The following is a 19,112-nucleotide window of genomic DNA, read 5'->3' as shown; positions in this document are numbered from 1 at the left end:
ATTATCTGCTTTCACTTCTAATAAGAGGGCTTCGGCAAGGACTCGGCGGAGTTCAGATACGTGTGATTCCTCCCTCCCGCACGAGCCGAAACCTCCCTTCTCGGCCGTTTTCCGGCCATCGACCAGCTAACTGCGGCTGAACGGAATATCCATTTTCTGCACCTCCCCAGCGTGAGCTCTGGAGGACCAGAGGCAAGCAGAGGACCGAGACCCTGGAAACAAGAGCCCACAAGCGACCGGCAGGTGTCCGCGTGCCCAGACGTGGCATTGTTTCTACCTGCATCTATTGCCAGATGAACTGCACATGTGACCGTGTATTACAAACAGCCAGCAAATGGCCCTTCCTTCACTGGCCAGAGTATTTCTGCTGATGTAGAGATTCAGACATTTCAGGGGAGAAGGGTCCTTCCTTAAAGCGTCTTGAATTCCAAGCGGGGGATTTTTCTCAAGAGATTGAGGAATGTGTCCTATGGTTCTCACTTGCTTTAAAATATTAATTAAGAAACAAATGAGAGATTTTCCTTTAGGGGCGTGCTGAGAGTTGAGCTAGCTGGCCCTTGATGTTAGCCATATTGCCCTCTCCTCCTGGATTAGCACAGGGCCAGGCTGTTCATTCAAATTAAGACAATGTGCTTGTAGTGATGAGCTCATATGAGCCATCTATCTTCCTTTTGTGGTCTGGCTCTCACTGAGCTGAAATGAAGCCATTTCTTCTGCCTGTGGCTGATTAAACACAGAGTCGATCCACATCTCGGAGGAAGCTCTAACGATTCTCCACAAAGCCTGTGTCAGCCCAGTCCGCACCTGTAGGCTCTTCCGTTTCCATTGAAACCAAAGCATCTGTTTCAGAGGGGTGGTAAGTTTCTTTCATCCCAGGTATCACTCTGGTCAGACCTAAGGTGTCTTATTGGGTCCACGAGGCTTCCTGCCCTCCCACGGGTAACAACTGGTCCCCAAGGAAGTCTTGATCCCATCAAGAGTGAAAAGGATGCAACCTGCGCCTTTGCTAGAAGTCTCCATGGCTCACATCTATGGTCTTCTTTTAATAAAAACAGGCCAGGAAACACCCAGGGGAATCTTTGAAATAAGGCAAACCTTTATTCAGTAATTCATTTATTCCTTTTTTTTTCATTCATTCAATGAATCCTCATTGAGTACTCGCTAAAATACTTAATTACCTCTGTGAGGAGTATTCCAAATAAGAAGGAGTTCGGGGAGTATGTAAGAAGGGGCCTGATGTTTTCTAGGGTTCAGGGAAGATTACCCTGGAAAAGTGATATCGGAGCCAAGACCTAAAGGACAAGAAAGAGTAGTGAGTTAATAAAAAGATGAGAGAGTATTCTCAGCCAAAGACAGAGCATATTCAAAGGTCCTGGGGTAGAGGGGTGATGCTTGGCCCATTGGAGCCCATGAGAAGGAAAATGTCCAGAGATAAGGCTGGTTACATGGTAGGGACCAAATCAGGCAGGACCTTTAGGCCGAGTTAAGGAGTTAGTTTGATCCCAAAAGCTTGATTGGAACCAACTGTTTAAGCAGGAAACTAAAATGATAACACTTTCTACCTTTTATTGAGGAGGAGCAGTGTTGTACTGTCCTTGCAAGGCACTGTACAGATTTGTTATTTATGATCTCCAGTTTCCAGTATTTTTTTAAGGTGGCTATTTTTAGCCCCACCTTATAGCTAGAGAAACTGGGGCCCAGAGAAGGTAAGTGACTAGCCAAGATCACACAGCTGACATGTGGGGCCAGGTCCTGGCCAGGCCAACCTCACATCCAGGTTCTTTCCCTTGCCACATGCTGCCTTCCCACACTCAAACTGAACAATCACCTGCTAAACGTTGGTGACATTTATGTAACATTACTTTTTCCGACTGTTTGAGAGAATTTCCTATTTAATGATAATATTTCAATAATAAATAATAGCTCCATTTAAATCGTAATAGAATTAAAAATAGTATAGGAGACTCACCTTGTCGTCTTAGAAAGGAATCCTGGTGCCAAGGTCTTCAGTTAGTACCGTGCAGCAGCTAAAAGCCAAAGATCTGGAATTCACTTGGTTCACTTGGTTGTTGTGAGTGTTAAATAAGATAGTTATGCAAACCAAGTTTCTGAGATGCTCCATCCACAGGCCACTCTCATGTCTGCCTCCACCACCATCATATTCTACATCACCATTACAGTTGTCATGGTCATTATTATCATCACGGTTAGTTAACTAATTTACCATGCTAGGGGGACATCGAATGCCCCACCTCTTTCTCCTAGCGTGTGCTTCTTGGCCCGTTGCAAGGGCATTGCTCATTCCCCTGCTTTCACATGACTGAAAGGGAGAAACCTTAATTCCTAGCAGGGAGCTGAAGACCACATCCACCCAGTAAGTCATGCAGTAATTAAGTTCAATAACATTGGGAAAAGGACGCAAAAGAATTCCAAAAAGACCGAAACAACTTTGCAAAAGGAGATTACTTGATGGAGACAGGTGGATATGGGGCATTTAAATAAAGAGCTGTAACAGACGGAAGGACTCTGTTTTGCCTTGAAAACTGCTTATTTGTCTTGAGAGATCTTTTAAATTATGCAAGGCTCCAAATGGATTATTTTTCACCAGGAACAAAGAGTTTACATACGAATATTATACGAATATAAACAGCAGTTTTTACATACGAATATTATACGAATATAAACAGCAGAGAGATGTTTCTATATGTGATGCAAGTTCGCTAGCAAAGTATCTCAAATATCTAAATCTGGAAAGATATCTGGGCGAAGCCATCTGCTCACTTGAAGGTTACTAACTAACACTATGCCCCTCCTGATACGGTAACCAGGTTTACACAGCAGATTCACAAAAATTACTTTTTAAAAGTAACAATGCTGGAAAAGCCACATGTCCAGTGCCCAGGACATATGTAGCCTTTTATAGATGTTAGCTATTGCAGTAATACAACAAAAATACTCAAGATCGAACAGTCTTCCCACCCCCTTATCTTTACTTAGATACAACTGACATATAGCATTGTGTGAGGTTAAGGTGTGCAACATGATGACTTGATACACACACATATCATAAAATGATTACACAATACGGTTAATTAACACCTCCCCATCACATCACATAATTACCTGGCTTTAGGGAAAGGGAACATTTAATATCCATTCTTAGTAACTCTCAAGGGCACAATACAATGTTGTTAACTATAGCCACCATGTTGTACAATAGATCTCCAGAAATTGTTCATCTTATAACTGGAAGTACGTATCTTCAACCAACGTCGTCCCATTTCTCCCAGCCCCCCATTCTGTCTCTATGAGTTCAGGTTTTTTAGCTTCCACATATAAACGAGATCATACGGTATTTGTTTTTCTCGTCTGGCTTATTTCACTTAAAACAACGCCTTCAGTGTCTACCCATGTTGTCTACAGAGGTAGGATTTCCTTCTTTCTGGTGGCTAGGTAATATTTATGCTACTGTATCATTTCTATTTTGCACATTAGAGTCTCAGAAATATATATACACAGCTTTTTTATCCATTCACCCATAGACAGACACTTAGGTTGTTTCCCTGTGTTGGCTGTTGTGAATAATACTGTATTGAACACAGGTGTGCAGAGAGCTCATTGAGATCCCTTTGGACATACCAGAAGTGGGATTGTCAGATCATAAAGTAGTCTTTTTTTTTTTTTTTTTTAAATTTTCAGTGGAGCATCCAAATGGTTTCTGTGCTGTTTCTGTCAACTGACATTTCCACCAATAGGGCACGGGGGTTCCCTTTCCTCCATATCTTCCCCAACATTTGTCACCTCATCTTTTTTATAACAACCCCTCTAACAAGTGTGAGGTAATGCCATTATGATTTTGATTTCCATTTCCCTAATGATTAGTGACATTTAACACCTTTCAACGTACCTGCCAGTCATTTTCTGTCATTTTTTGGGGAAAATGTCAATTTAGGTCTTTTGCCTGTTTTTTTTTTTCAGTGTTCCAAGATTCATTGTTTATGCTCCACGCCCAGTGTTCCGTGCAATATGTGCCCTCCTTAATACCCACCACCAGGCTCAACCATCCCCCCCACCCGCCTTCTCTCCAAAACCCTTTTGCCTATTTTTTTTTAATCAGGCTGTTCAGTTTTCTGTTATTGAGCTTTACAAGTTTCTTAACTATTTTGGATATCAATTTCTTATCAGATAGATGGTTTGCAAATATTTTCTCCCCTTCCATAGGTTGCCTTCTCATTTTGTTGATTTTGTTTTTTGATTTTTTTGTTTTTGTTGATTTTTTTGTTGATTTGCTGCGCAGAAGACATTTAGTTTGAAATAGTCTCACTTGTTTATTGTTGCTTTTGTGGTTTGTGCTTTTGGTATCATATTCAAAAAACCATTGCCAAGACCAATGTCAAGGAGACTTTTTCCTATGGTTTCTTCTAGGAGATGTGCAGTCTGGGGTCTTATGTTTAAGTATTGGTTCATTTGGAGTTAATTGTTAAGTGTGGCATTAGATAAAGATCCAATGATATTCTTTTGTATGTAATTATCCTGTTTTCCCAACATGACTTATTAAAGAGACAACCCTTTCTCCGTTGACTATTCTTGGTTCTCTTTTCATACAGTAGTTGACTGTATATGTGTGGGTTTATGTCAGGACTCTCAACTTATTTCCATTGGTCTACGTGCCTTTTTTTTATGCCAGTACCATACTGTTCTGACTACAACAGGTTTGTAACACAATTTGAAATCAGGACATATGATGCCTCCAGTTTGGTTCTTCTTTCTCAACATTGTTTTGTCTAGTTGGAGTGTTTTTGTGGTTCTGTATGAATTTTAGGATATTTTTTCTGTTTCTGTGAAAAATGCCATTGAAATTTTGATAGGGATTGCATTGAGTTTGTAGACAGCTTTGGGTAGTGTGGATATTTTAACAATATTAGCTTTTCCAACTCATGAGCATGGGATATCTTTCTATTTATTCATCCTCTTCAATATTTTTCATCAAAGTCTTACAGTTTTCCCAGTGGAGATCTTTTACCTCCTTGGTTACATTTATTTCTAAGTATTTTATTGTTTTTGGTTTTGGTGCTGCTGTAAATGTAATTGTTTTCTTCATTTCTTTTTTCAGATAGGTTATTGCTAATGTATATAAACACAACTGATTTCTGCATATTGATTTTGTATCCTGAAACTTTACTGAATTCTTTTACTAGTCCTAAGAGGGTTTTGGTGGAGTCTGTAGGCTTTTCTACATATAAGATTATATCACTTGCAAGCAGACACAATTCTACTTTTTTCTCTCCAACTGAGATGCCCTTTTCTTTCGTTCTTTTTCTTTTCTTTTCTTTTCTTTCCTTTTCTTTTCCTTTTTCTGCTTTGAGTGGGTTTTTTGTTTCGTTTTTGTTTTTTCTTTTTTTTTTTTTTTTTTTGGTTTGGTTTGGTTTGGTTTTTGCCTAATTGATCTGACTGGAACTTCTGGAACTATGTAAACAAGAGTGGTGAGAGAGAGCACCCTTGTCTTGTTCCTGAAACTACAGGGAGAGCTTTCAACATTTTACTGAAAAGACTTTTATTTATCTGTTCATTTGGTTCAACTGAAGCATCGTTGACATACAATGTTATACTCATTTCAGGTATACAATATAGTGACTTGACACTTCTTTACATGATGCAATGTTCATCATGATAAGTGTAGTTACAAAATCATCCAGTCAACTCTTATGTTTCACAAATGACAGAACTATGGTCCAGTCAACTCCTATGTTTCACAAATGACAGAACTGTGGTCCAAAGAGGTCACGGAACTTTCACATTTTATAGAGCCTACCTGTGAGCACATGAAGAAGTTCAGGCAATCTAAACTGAAATAACCAGAAAGTTCCAGCATGCTTACCTCTCCAGAAAAAATATACCAGTTTCATGGGACTATTTTTTTTTTTCCATCACACGAATCTGATTTTCATTCCTTTCTTGTCATCATTCCCCACTCGTTTATATATTCCATGAAGGCAGGGATAGTGCCTCTGTCACTTTCTACTATATTCCCAGGATCAGCACAGTCGCCTGTCATGTTGTAATATGTGCTCACTAAACCACTCTTTGAATTGGTTGGAAATGTATTAGGAAGCGATGAGCCAAACTGTTACATTGTCCATCCCAGAATTCTATGCAAGACCTAGTGAAATGTTAAGTCTCTCACTAGTACTCTAAGAGATAAGAACATTTTGTTAGATAAATATTTGTAACCCAAAATCCAAGATAGCATGTGCCCAATCAGTCCCATTTGTTGTTGTTGATCTACTCGCGATAAAACTTCCTATCCATCTGAGAGACAACTCAGTCTGTAATGAGTGAGACCAAGTAGAAGTTAGGTAAAGGTGGTCCATCCATTCAAACACTGATCCTGAAGCTTCAGGATCACACACCACAGGCAAGGGGACAACTTTCAGAAAAGGCAAAGATGCATTTCCACAGCCATTTGGAAACTTCATTGCCACCCATGCTGAGGTTTGCTCATGGCCATCGTGAATGTAGTTCAATGCTCCTTCCAGTCGAGGAAGTGAGGTGCACATGGTGATGGAGAAGACCTGTGGCTCCATAGGAAGGCTTGTGTCAACTGTTACCAACCTGACTCATGAATTCAGACATGCGCTTTCCTCCATCACTCTAGTAGAGTGACGCTCCTCCCATTCAACGTAAAGTTCCAGCTCTCGGACTCAAGAAAATGGTGGGGTAGATGGGGTAGAAGACATGGAGGGGGCTCTCTGGAGCTCAGATTTATCGTCTGTGAAATTGTAAGACTTGTCCAATCCATCTCTCCAGATGGTTGTAAGAGAGGTCACCGACAGACATCTTCAGGAATACAAAGTCTATACAATTATAAACTGGCATTTTATTTCTCAAGAGCCTTCTACCAGGTCTTATGGGGCTAACAAAGTTAGCCCACCACCCAACCCTTTCCTTCAGGGCACTTACAGTCTAACATTCATACATCTAAGTGTGGTGAGTTTAAAAAAAAAAATTATGTGTGCGTACACACCCACACACACACATACACACACACACACACACACACACACACAATTCTTCTCTGCTACGAAATATCTTCATAAAGGAGTCCAATATAAAACACACTGTAACACAAGTTAAATAATCTTTGATTTTCAATACACTCAGATCATTTCACTCAGATCGGCATTAAAATTTTACATTTTTAGAAGGGAGGCATAAAGAATATAGAAACAGTGTCCTGTTATGTTAAATTCTATATAACTCAATTTAGAATCAGACATAACTAAAATGGATCAGAAAGATGGCCCAGATTACATATCTGCCTCTTACTTCCTGTACAGGATCAGTATTCCGTAAGTCCGCAAGATCACAGCTTGACCGACAGAAGTCACATACTGTAACACAGAGTAAAGGACTTGTGTTGACAAAAAGTTGGGATTTTTCCCCCTTATCAAAAAACAGGCATATTTGAAATTTTGCCAAAAGCACTTAAAGTGGATTATGTCTACATTTGACTTCGTGGTAAGTGCAAAGACAAAAATCTCTGAAATTTATAAACAAAAGTTTCTTTCTTCCTTCAGAGTTCAAGGCAAAAAAACCAGCCTTCACTGACTCTCAGGCATAGCAGAACTTGAAAGTCACAAAGATGTCAGATCTATTTATTGTTGCTGTAGCTCAAAATTTCCATCCGGCTACATTTAAACATGGAGTTGGGACTTCACAAAAATAGCATCAGCAACATTGCCACTGAGATCCTACAACCTTAACAAAAAGTAAATATGAAAGTAGAAAAGAAATGTAACCTTTTTAAAGTTCTCTCTATGCAAATAGCATGCAGAAGTCACTGATTACTGAACACTCCATCTCTTCAATATCTGAACCATCCTGACAAATCGTCACGGTGAGCTTGTTGTTTAGATCTTTCACAGATTTCTGTAAATTCCTCTTCACTTTCCGGGATGGTCTCTGTACCTACAACCACCACCTTTTCATTGTAAATTTCTTTAGAGTCCAATATCGTGGCAACCACAAAATCACAAAAGAAGCTATTTTATTAAACACGTGGGTCTGTGTGCCCTTTGCGCCCAAAGCAACCCTATCCTTAGGCCATCTTCCAAAATGATCTATTAAGAATAAAAATACTAACAGTAGCAAAATATCCACTGAGACTTGTAGAGCCACAAACTCCCTATCTTGGGATCCCCATTTCTTTGCATGAGTTCATGTCCAGTGTGGTTGGGGGTCTAGACTGAAAAAGGCAAATTTTGGGAGGCTGGACATGAAAAAAAAGAGACAAATTTTGGAGGACAGACATCCACGACGACATGAAAAGCCAGGTGCGCAGAGGAGGACACTGTGTGTTTCCCAGGATTGGAAACTCAGTCTGACACTTGAGAGAGAGACAGAGCAGTACTCAGCTAACGGGTCTGTTTTGATGAAAGCCACTGTGAGACTCAGGTCCCAACTGTGTCGCCTCCAGGCTGAAATGATAAAGTGTGACACGCGGACAGAAGAATTCCTGCCCCCCCAAACACACACACACACACACACACACACACACACACACATACAACACCATAGACCTCCCAGCAGCTCTGGCTCTCCATGCTGGGCTGCAGTATGGAACTACCAAGCCCAGTAGCACCCAGATGGAGTGGTGGAGCGGTCTGGGCATGCGCAGGAGGTCCTGTGGGTGGTCCAGGAGAGGCTCTCGAGAGTTATAAAGACTAATTTGGCCTTCTGTGTGCCCACAGCTATGAGACCTTTAGGCATGGAATATCAAGCTGAGTATCTATCTTCCATCTGAAACATATGAGTAATATTTGCTGAGTTTAAATTTAAAATTTGAGAATCACTTAGGGAATTCTTGGCTCAACTGTTTACCCATCATGTAAAGTTAATGGGGTAACCTGTCCCCGTGGCTTCTTCCTCTAGGACAGATCATCCATCAATGCTAACATACCTCTTCTGGGTATTACCAAAAAATTCTGTAAGATATCTTCTTTTTAAAGAAGATCTTATTTATTTATTTGAAAGAGTGAAAGCGAGAAAGAGAAGAGGATTCACCACGGAGCAGGGAGTCTGTTACAGGGCTTGATCCCGGGACCCCAAGATCATGACCCGAGGAAGGACAGACACTTAACCGACTGAGCCACCCAGGCCCCCCTCTGCAGAATACCTTAATATAGCTTCTAAGGATGCCTGATTTACTACTAAGCAGTTGCTGAAGCATTAGGCAAATCTGGCTCCATGTCTTTAAGAATGTATCAAGCATTCATAAAACCTAAATATTATGGCTCATCGTCATATAATGATCCTGTCTCTAACTTTGTGTTAATACATACGTCCAGAAACAGGCGTTCATCTTCTCAGGTACAATGAAGGATGCAGAAGTAAGAGCTCTTGATAAACTACTCTAAGAATCTAGATGTAGAATAAATCAGTAAATCAGTGATACAGAATGAAGAACACTTCTTGGCTACGGGAATAGCCTAAACAGAGGGAAAGAATTCTGAATTCAGCACTTCTTCCAGCTTCTGGCAGGAGCTCTGACCAGGAAGAAATTGTCTCAATACCCACGAAAGTTTTGTTTTATATGCCTGTTGGTTTGATTTGGTTTGGTTTTATGCAAGAGATCATTAAAATCTCCACCTGAAAAATGGTATGTATGACTCTCACTTTCCACAGCATCGCTGTCCCCCTTCGCAGTTAATAAAGAAGTTACGTCTTCCCTGACTCAGAGAAAACAACACCCCGACCCAAAGCAAAAAAATTCATCAGCAAGTTTGGTTCAATTAGTCAATCAAGGCTTTTCCTTATTCTAGAAATCTGTGTGAGATCAAAAGTATAGCCTTCCCTTAAACAATACAACTGAGGATTTTTACCCAGCTGTTAATTCAAAAGTATTTTCCTGTGCAAAAAGAAAAAAAAAAAGATCTTGCAATGGATCCATAATTTTAGCATTTTGAAAGCATGCCTTTGTGAAAAAAAAATTCCACAAACAAAGAAAACATTTAAATGCATCAAATTCAACAATCTGCTTATGTTGGTAACATGAAACACACATAGTCTTTCAGGAGGTCCAACTTGAAGAAAATTTGAAAAAAAAAAAAGAATATTTTAAATGACCAGTAACAAAACAAAACAAAAAAAAGTTTGCTTCAAATTTATGTTTTTGATATCTGTGATTATTAGGGAAAAGAAAAGGAAAGCACTCCTGTAAAAATAACATTTCATCTCCCCTGATTAGCTCTGTTCACAACTCTGTTCCAACAGTTGTAACCAAAGTTTTAGGAAGCAGTTGAACTTCCAGTCTTTATAAAAGACTGAATTCAGGACCAGGCCACATTTGTCCTAAAAATGTTTTCCTTTTTTTTTCTTTTTTTTTTCCTTTCTTTTTCTTCTTTTTTTTCTTATTTTTTTAAACTCTTCTGCTGAAATTGATGCATTTCTCAATCTCTTATATTGCATACTAGACTTAGATCTCATGGAAACCTTTGAAAGAACTTGCAAGAAGCCAAAATGTGAAATGGGTATCGTGCGCCAGGGTTGGCTCACTGTACCAAATTGGATGAGAAAGTACTTTGCAAATGGTACATAAAGTCCTCCACGCATGCAAATTATCCCAACTATGGCTGAATCGCCCTTCACCACAATGATGCTGATGGAGACTATGGGGACAATGATACTAAGGATGGCTGTCGAATTATGGAACATTGAATGATTTTATTGTCTGGTAGCCACTCTGCAAAGCACTTCACATGAATTTGTTTGTTACTCACAGCAATCAAGTGATACAGATTAACTCCACTTTACAGATGAATACAGAAAGCTCGGAGAAGTTAAGCAAAATGCCTAAAGTCACACAGCTCTATAGTCCATGAACATGAAACTGTCTCTTCATGTCCTCGTGAGAAGGAAGTATTGGCAAAGATTCATGAATTATGTCACTATTGTCTATGACGCAGGTACCTCAACACGTGGTCATTTACTACTGTGTAGCTATTGAAGAAAAAGGAGACACGTACACACTGTACACAGACACACACACATTTCTTCAGATACCTGAAGATATATCAGATATCCTTGAACTAACACGGACATATTCTCTTTGTTCAACAATGATTCAAATAAGGCATGGAATTTTGCTTTGAAAGGGTCTTTCTGGCATCAAGGAAGCATACAAACCAAATGTTCCATAAATGAGCATGTGTTCCCCACTGTGGCAGTATTTACCTTCCTTGCTTGGTGCGTTACTCGGAAATCTTTGGTTTGCAAATGACATAAAGTCAACTCTAACCCGCTCAAGCCAAAAGAGAGACTGATTAGTTGACAGAAGTGAAGGGCTCCAGAGGTCCAGGTTGGAGCATGGCTGAGTGCAGGCACTCAGGTGAGGAACCTGCCCATCTCATTATTGCTGCTGTTCCACTCTGCTCTGGCCTCGGTCATTGGATTCTGAATGGCTGTTCTAGATATGAGAGCACGTCTGCCTTCCTATCACCAACCAAAGTCCCAGGGAAGCCATGAATTGGCTTAGCCTGGACCACATACCCATGCTTGCTTAAACAAATTGTCCCCTTCAGAGGGACAAGGCATCTGATTGGCCAACAGAGAAGGAGGAGGAGGAGAAAAGGGGGAAAAGAGAAGAAAAAAATAGGACAAGGGCATACTGGTGATAAACAGAAGTGTAACCTAAGAGTAGCCTCTCTTAGCCCAGAGGGGTCTTGCTGGTTTTCATCTTCAATATTATCTCAAAAATTTCACTTCCAAGACAGGACATGGACAACAGATCCCTTCATGTTCCTTTAAGATCACATTCTTTATTTGTGCCTGCCTTATTTATTATATTTAAGAAAAAATGAACACAAAGCCTTGAAGAAGCAAGGCTTAAAGGAATAATGCTTTTCAGGAGGAAATAAGGTTCCTTTCTCTGCTTGATTATATTGGTCATAATTATGCTCCGTACCACGGTGACACTTAATTATACTATTCCAATAAATCCACACTCATCTTCCAATTCATAAATTAACAAAAGGAGACCACAGAGGGTGCCCCTTTACACACAGACATTTATTCCCCCTCACCCTCTAGAAAAAACGATGGGAGTTTCCTGTGGTTCTTTCTCACGCAGTAATATCCTTCGTCCCCATGGCATACAAAGGTCTCATTGATGAGAAGAGCAGGGCACGTCTACACAGGGGCAGAGAGTTGGGGATCCAGGAAATTCTCAACTGGTTTAACAAGAATGAGAACCACACCTTCTTAAAACTCCACAGTGACCAAGTCACAAAAATTGGGTCTGTAATGAGAATTGGAAAAAAAATTAGGCAAGTGCCTTCAGGCGGTTAGTGTCTGTGGAGATTGAGAATTCAGATAATAGCAAATGAGTATCTCGGGCCATTCTGCTTCATCCTGGCGGCCATGTTTCCTAAAATTCTTCCCGGCCTTCAACAGAGAGAGAAAAAGACCCTCACAGAAAGCCATTCTCTGACCCTGCAGCCCCCAAAGTACCTCTTATTAAATCCTCTCCCTTCCCACAACAATTTCTTCACTTTTCTTCCTTTAGATCCAGGGGCAGAGCACTGAGTAAGTCCTACTCCTTCACTCATGGTCATTTTAAGTTTGTACTAGGCCCTTCACATACTTGTTCACTACCTTTTATCTCCTTTCCCTCCACCATTTTCCTCCCCCAGCCCTTAAGCAAGTATCAGGTTTGAAAATGTCCTTGAATGTGTGTGTGTCTTTGTAAAACACGTAGTATACCCTTGTTCTGTGTGTGTATGTTTTTAATTTATATGAATGATGTCCAGAGACTTCGTTTTGTCTCCCTCCCTCCTTCCTTTCCTTCCCTTCCTTTTCCTCCCTCCTTCCTCTCTTTCTCTTCCTCCCTCCTTCCTTCCTTCCCTCCCTCCCTCTCCCCTTCCTCCTTTCTCTTTCCTTCCTTCCTTCCTTCCTCCCTTCCCTCCTTCTTCTTCACCTAGCATTGTTGTAAGTTTCATCTACTCCACGTCACCCTGTTACCTGGCCTTGCGCGGTAAGCCTCCTTGACATCCCGTTACACCTCCCCCTCAATGATGAACTTCCAAGGCTCCCCCACCCTCATCACCGCAAACGACACCGTGATGAACACCTCCATCCAGGCCCTGCAGGGACCCGATCAGAACTTCCTCGGGGCTCTACACGCACAAGTGGGACGGCTGGGTCATGGGACTGTAGGACTTGTCTGCCTCTGACTCCCCTGTTCTCACTGCTTTATGGAGAACCAACCATGGTGACACGGGTCAAGGTCATATCATGCGGATGGGAGAGTCTGAGACTGAGTGATCAACCTAACTTTGCATAGTTAGTTAAATGGTAGAGTCAGGATTTCAAGCCAAGGTTCTCTGAAACCCGGGTTTTCACCAGTCCACTGTACCATACTGCTTTCCATGGGGATCTTTTGATTCAGTGGCCCATGCTAGAGGCAAAGGAAGCTTCCCTGCATCTGGCTTCTTCTGCCTGAGGTGACTTCAGCCCAGCAGGCAGCGGAAAGCCCACCCTGCCCCAAGGGCCCAGGTGCCCTGGCCTGGGCCCCCAACGATGTGTCATCAGAGAAGAGGGACAGCCTCATTGGCCAGGGGCCAGCAGAGCTTAGCCCCCTTCACACCCCCCGCTGCAGGCAGATTTAACAGCTGCCATCTGGCGAGCAGAGTCCCTCCAGGGGAACGGCAAGCTCCCCTCTCTGGGTGAATCACTCACGTGTCCAATACCAGTCAGGCCCAATGAAACTTTGATGGCTCTATTAATGAAGATGAAAACTTGAGATATGCCAAAGACAGATTAAATGGCATCTTGGTAACATGATTATCTTTGAATTACTAGCTGCAGAGCGAGACGGCCAAGTGACTAATCCTAGGGAAGCCTGGGCAGAGTTTGGAAGCAGGATTCCCTAAGTTCAGCCCTCACAATGCTGTTGATTGGATCAGGGTAGTCCTTTCACTGAACAGAACCCAGAGAGCAACTTCCTTTGCTATAGTTAGACTTTCTGAGACAATATCTAATCTCTTAAATTTCTGAGGGCCCGCATCTAGAATGGTCTGCGACCAGATGAGCAGGGAGTATTTTAGGGAAAAAAACAAGGAAGACACACAAGAACCTGTCTCAGGCTCATATATATAGCTTTGTGCATAAAATGAGTAGAAATGACAGGATGCAGTGGATAGAGGGGGAAGTCTCAAAGACACAAGTCACATGCTCCCACATTCTACTTCCTTCTCGAGCTATCATCCAGTGAGTTTTTCTCTGCTGAGGTTTTCAGCAAATTAGCTGCATTAAGCCACATAATTTCCTTGAGGTTGATTGCCATTGTCATGTTCCATAAGGAAATCTGAGGCTTAAAAGTGCTATTAACTGGTCTGAGGTCCAACACCTAGTATCTGGCCATGCCAAGATTCAACCTATGTAGGGTCTTTTCACGTCCAAGGTCTGTATGGTCTTGCCATGATTTAACGCCCCAATTGTAAGGCACTACAGAGAATTTGGGAAGGGCTCCAAGAATGATTTCCAAAGCAAATGGAAAGCCAGCCCAAATAAAGAAATGATGAAACATTCATCTGTAAGACACCAGATTGAGGGGTGCCTGGCTGGTTTGGTTGGTAGAACAGGCTACTCTTGGCGTTCTGAGTTTGAGCCCCATGTTGAGGGTAGAGATTACTTTAAAAAAAAAAAAAAAGGAAAAGATTAAAAGTTGTCAAATAATGGTGTGTTGGGGGAGTGGGGCTGTTTGAGATCTGTGAATAATTGAACAAATGAAATGCCTTCCAATTTAGCTGGAATTGTGTAAAAAAGACCTGATTTGGTGGCTAGGGAATGAACTCCAAAACCTCCAAGAATCCCACTCAGCCACAAATGTTTCTAAATAATACAGCTTAATTATAAGAGGTCAAGGACGTGAATTGATGGCATGATGTATGATCTAAATTGTGTACTGTAAGAAGTTATCTAAATACATACTGAGAAAGCCCCACTCTTTCTCTTCTCTCTCAAAGTGAGTGTATTTCCATGCACACGAGCTAGAAAAACTAACGTTGGCTCTAAGACTCCTGATATACTGTACCTTTTCAATCAGATGCATAATTGTCGTAGGACTATTACTGCTTATGCTCCCACTCTCATGAGAGACTCTAATTTTTGGTTAAATTCTTAAAATCCCTTTCTGGAAAAACAAATGAGATCGCATTCCCCATTCTCCTGGTTAACGTGTCATTACCACCCACAGATCCTCAAACAATCAGCTAAATTCCATTGTCATTCTGAATTTCTCTTCTTTCTTTTGTGGCGCATTCACAAAACTTATTCAGTCCTCTGCCTTCTCAATGGGAAAAATTTTATAGAAACTACCATAAACGATCCACAATTGTGAATGGCTTTAAAAAGCCATATGGAAGGATGAATAATCTTCCCTTTTGTTTTCATCTTTCCTAAATATCCTTTCGCTTTGTGTTTTGCAATACCTTTTGCACCCAGCTTTGGTCAAAATTGTTGTTGGCCATTTGCCAGTGTGAAATGTCTTACAAAATGAATTGCTTCTTTTGTAAATAAGAAAAAACTTTGAGAAATATTGCTTCGGAATACTGGGTTATACTTAGAGCTAGCCGGTAGCATTTTCTGTAGGGGCCAAGGACGGTGGCGAGTTTATTGTGTTTTCAGCATGTATAAATCATGATCCAAGTAATATTTTGTGCTCACCTTAGTATCTTCTACTGGCTGTAGTTTGGGGCATCCCAGATGTTTTTTCAGGAAAGAATCACCTATTTCCTGTGCTGGGATAGCCTTTAATTTTGGATGAAACTTTCAGAGGACACCAGTAGCAGATGATAATTGGGACACATATTTAACCACCCATTTCTTGGCTGAGGCTTAACGAGGACACCATGATTTTCAAGTGAAGGATTTCACCCACTTTCACTGGCTTCCTTTTCTTCTTTTTTGCTATAAGAAGTTAATTTATTCCTCTTACAATTTAAATGCCAAGCTCTTCTAATATTATTCTGGCAAGGTAACTTCTGACTTACCCACTCTTTCTTTTAGCCAGATCACCCTATGCTTTCTAGGAAAAAAAAAAAATCTCTAAATGGCACATCCTAGACAAATACCAGAGTTGTGAGCTCATTCTTAAACCAAAGTGGTTGTCAAAGTTATCCAATAATGCATTGCGGGCAATTCATCTATAGGGCACATTATCATATAAATAATAATGTTTTGTAATTTTCACAAACTTAGATCTGATAGCAGAAGCTCACTTAAGTGAAGTTTTTAAAGCTCACATTCAAAAGAGACATAGTTCTCTCTTTTTGCCCAGTGAAATGCATATATCTATTCACACCCTGAATCACGAGGTAGGATTATTAAAATAACTTTCCTTTCAATACTCTTCTTTCCAAACACAATTATTCTTGAATCATATATCTTAATATAATATTCAAAATTATGAGGATAGAATGAAAAAAACTTTACTGAAATGATGGGTCCTATAAGGCAGGATTGGATTGATGGTCAATTAAAAATGTACCTGTATGCTTTCATTCATGATGTGGATTCTTTTTCTTCATCTCTGAAAATTAGCTGAAATAAGATAAATTATGCCAAGATATCTGGGCAGGAAATTGCCACTAGGTGTGAACAAGAGACATCCAATCTCTCCATTCTAATGAAAATGTAATCAGTCATATCTAAACTGAGAAGAAAAGACAAAATATGCCAAAGACTCAAATATTTAGAAAAACACCATTAAAAATCACTTCATTTACAACCCATGCTGAGAAGAACTAAATTACTCAATGAATAGATGTGAAAAACATCAAGCTTTGTTGACTTTAAGTCTCTCCCATAGACTTTCTTAATGAAAAAAAATAAGAAAAACATCAGCTTAAATCTCTATCTAATACAAAAGAAAAAAAATATATATATATATGACATATGGGCTCTCCTTAGATACACAGTGTATCTAAGAGCTACTCAGAATGCATAGGAAATACATTATAAAATAATGCAAATACTTCAAAGCACAGTGAGCCAAGCCATAGCCAAATACTGAGCAAAAATACAATGATGAGGGGTGCCTGGGTGGCTCAGGGGGTTAAAGCCTCTGCCTTCGGCTAAGGTCATGATCCCAGGGTCCTGGGATCAAGCCCCTCATCGGGCTCCCTGCTCGGCAGGGAGCCTGCTTCCTCCTCTCTCTCTCCCTCTCTCTGCCTGCTTCTCTGCCTACTTGTGATCTCTATCTGTCAAATAAATAAATAAAATCTTAAAAAATAAATACAATGATGAGAGCCTGTTGGATAAGAGACGTGAAGATTCTTCGTCTTTCTACATCACATCTCAAATATGTGAAAGCCAACTTTCATCTTGAGAAAGACTTCATTTTCAAAAGCAAGGCCCAATATTCTAGCATCTTGGCATTAAACAGAGACTCTGGACAGCATAGTTTTAGTGGTAATGTTAATGGAGAACAACATTTACCATTGTCACTACAAATAATATACTACTATCTTAAAAAAAATATTAACCAACTCATAGACTTCACTACCGTGTGTGTGTGTGTGTGTGTGTGTGTGAGTGTGCATGTGTGTATGCGTGTATTTTAATACAAGTGTTTTCCTCAAAGAAACTTGGCCAAAAAAACCTCCTTCTTTAGCTGCTGGTGTATTTTGGTTTTCATATGTGGCACTGAACGAATTTCTGTAGTTGTGAACAACTACATTTGATTAAAATCTGTCAGATTTATCTTTTTAGCAGGAGAAAAGAAATATGTGTTTCTCCAGAAAGGAAATCAATGTGTCCTTATGATAGATGTGAGAAGAAAGCTGGATACTGTCACTTTAAGTGATGAAGCAGAAAGACAGGGTAGCTCCCTTGCTGTCATCATTGGCTAGTGACATAATTGTGGGGCAAAGCCCTATTTAAATTTTATAATCCTGTTTATAGGTTAGACTTCTATGGTCACTGACTTAATAGTTATCATTCCAACTGGTTAAGTTACAAAGTCTTGTGTCTGAGGTGTCCATGGTTTGTTTTGTTTAAATTTGCTTAGCCAATGTCTTTTAGCCAGAGTTCTGCTCTGTTGCTCTGTGCCCTGTAAGAAAGAGTGCTTCCTTCCCCCATAAGAAGGAACCAGGTCATCAAGGGCAGATAACTGTAGCAGAGAATCTCCTTTCTCAAGGCAAACAGAAGAAAGAAAGCTCAAAATCATCCCCCAGGCAATGCCTGAGACAAATGAAACAGAAAGCATCCCCAAAGGGACAAGTGGGAGACTGCTTCGTGACAAAAATACATCCAGAGATTCCCCCCGTTCTCTTGGGACCCACTGCACTCCCCATGATCCCACAGGTCTCTAGCTAAAGTTCTTCTAGATAGAAAAGAAAGCTTCAGCCCTGGCATTATGAAATTATAAAATGCTCCATTCCAAGATGGTACAACCAGCAGACACCTACCCTGTTAAGGCAGCTTGAAAAAAATCAGGGCGAGCCAAGATGTCTTCACTGCATGAATATCAGTGTCTTTGTGGTTTCAATCAGCAAAACCATTTTAATGAGCTGATAAAGTCATGATAGGATCTGTGATGTCACATGTTGGCTAAAATTGCTATCTCTCTTATTTCATGAATAGCATCTGTCAGTAAAGTATTTGAAGTGTTCATCTGAGTCCAATTTCAATAATAAGGTGCTATGAATAAGCCCTTCTCTTAACTTTTTTAGAAATGATAGGTTGCTTTTGTTCTGTAATTAAAGGATGTTTCTAGAAGGCATTCCATTGATGTGAGTGTGCATGTGTGCACTTTGTTTGCATATTAACCCAGACTTGATTCAACCATTTAATGATAGTGGATGTAGACCACCTATCCCAGGGTTTGGAACATGGTAGATATCCCTTACAGGTTCGTTCTTTTTTTTATCATTCCTCTCTTCATCTTGCATATCCTAAAAATTAAATAAGTAAGCACAAATAACTAATGCATTTGCCTAAAGCTGAACGACTCCCTTTTCCCCCAGTGTCCACCTTCCCTCCCTCCCTCACTTCTACAATCTCCAAGCTATTCAAATATCAGAGCTTAAGATAGACACATTAAGAATTTATTG

At 40.4% G+C, this 19,112-nt stretch overlaps 1 long non-coding RNA gene across 2 annotated transcripts in view; it reads right to left on the bottom strand.

Annotated features, from left to right (window-relative positions):
* Nucleotides 1-1,181: 1,181 nt before the first annotated feature.
* LOC116861936 overlaps nt 1,182-19,112 on the bottom strand; it is a 52,998-nt gene continuing 35,067 nt past the window's right edge. Inside the window, exons 3-4 of one of the 2 annotated variants that reach the window (XR_004381562.1) lie at nt 1,970-2,027; nt 1,182-1,292 (exon numbers count right to left, since the gene is read on the bottom strand). This is a non-coding gene — a long non-coding RNA (uncharacterized LOC116861936). Of the gene's footprint in view, nt 1,293-1,969; nt 2,028-11,568; nt 12,296-19,112 lie in introns of those variants that run through there. The other variant, XR_004381563.1, reaches the window with a different exon arrangement.

Source organism: Lontra canadensis, unplaced genomic scaffold, assembly GCF_010015895.1.
Source record: "Lontra canadensis isolate GAN:19392208 unplaced genomic scaffold, GSC_riverotter_1.0 scaffold211, whole genome shotgun sequence".
Classification (NCBI taxonomy): domain Eukaryota; kingdom Metazoa; phylum Chordata; class Mammalia; order Carnivora; family Mustelidae; genus Lontra; species Lontra canadensis.
This window is presented reverse-complemented; position numbering and strand designations above follow the sequence as displayed.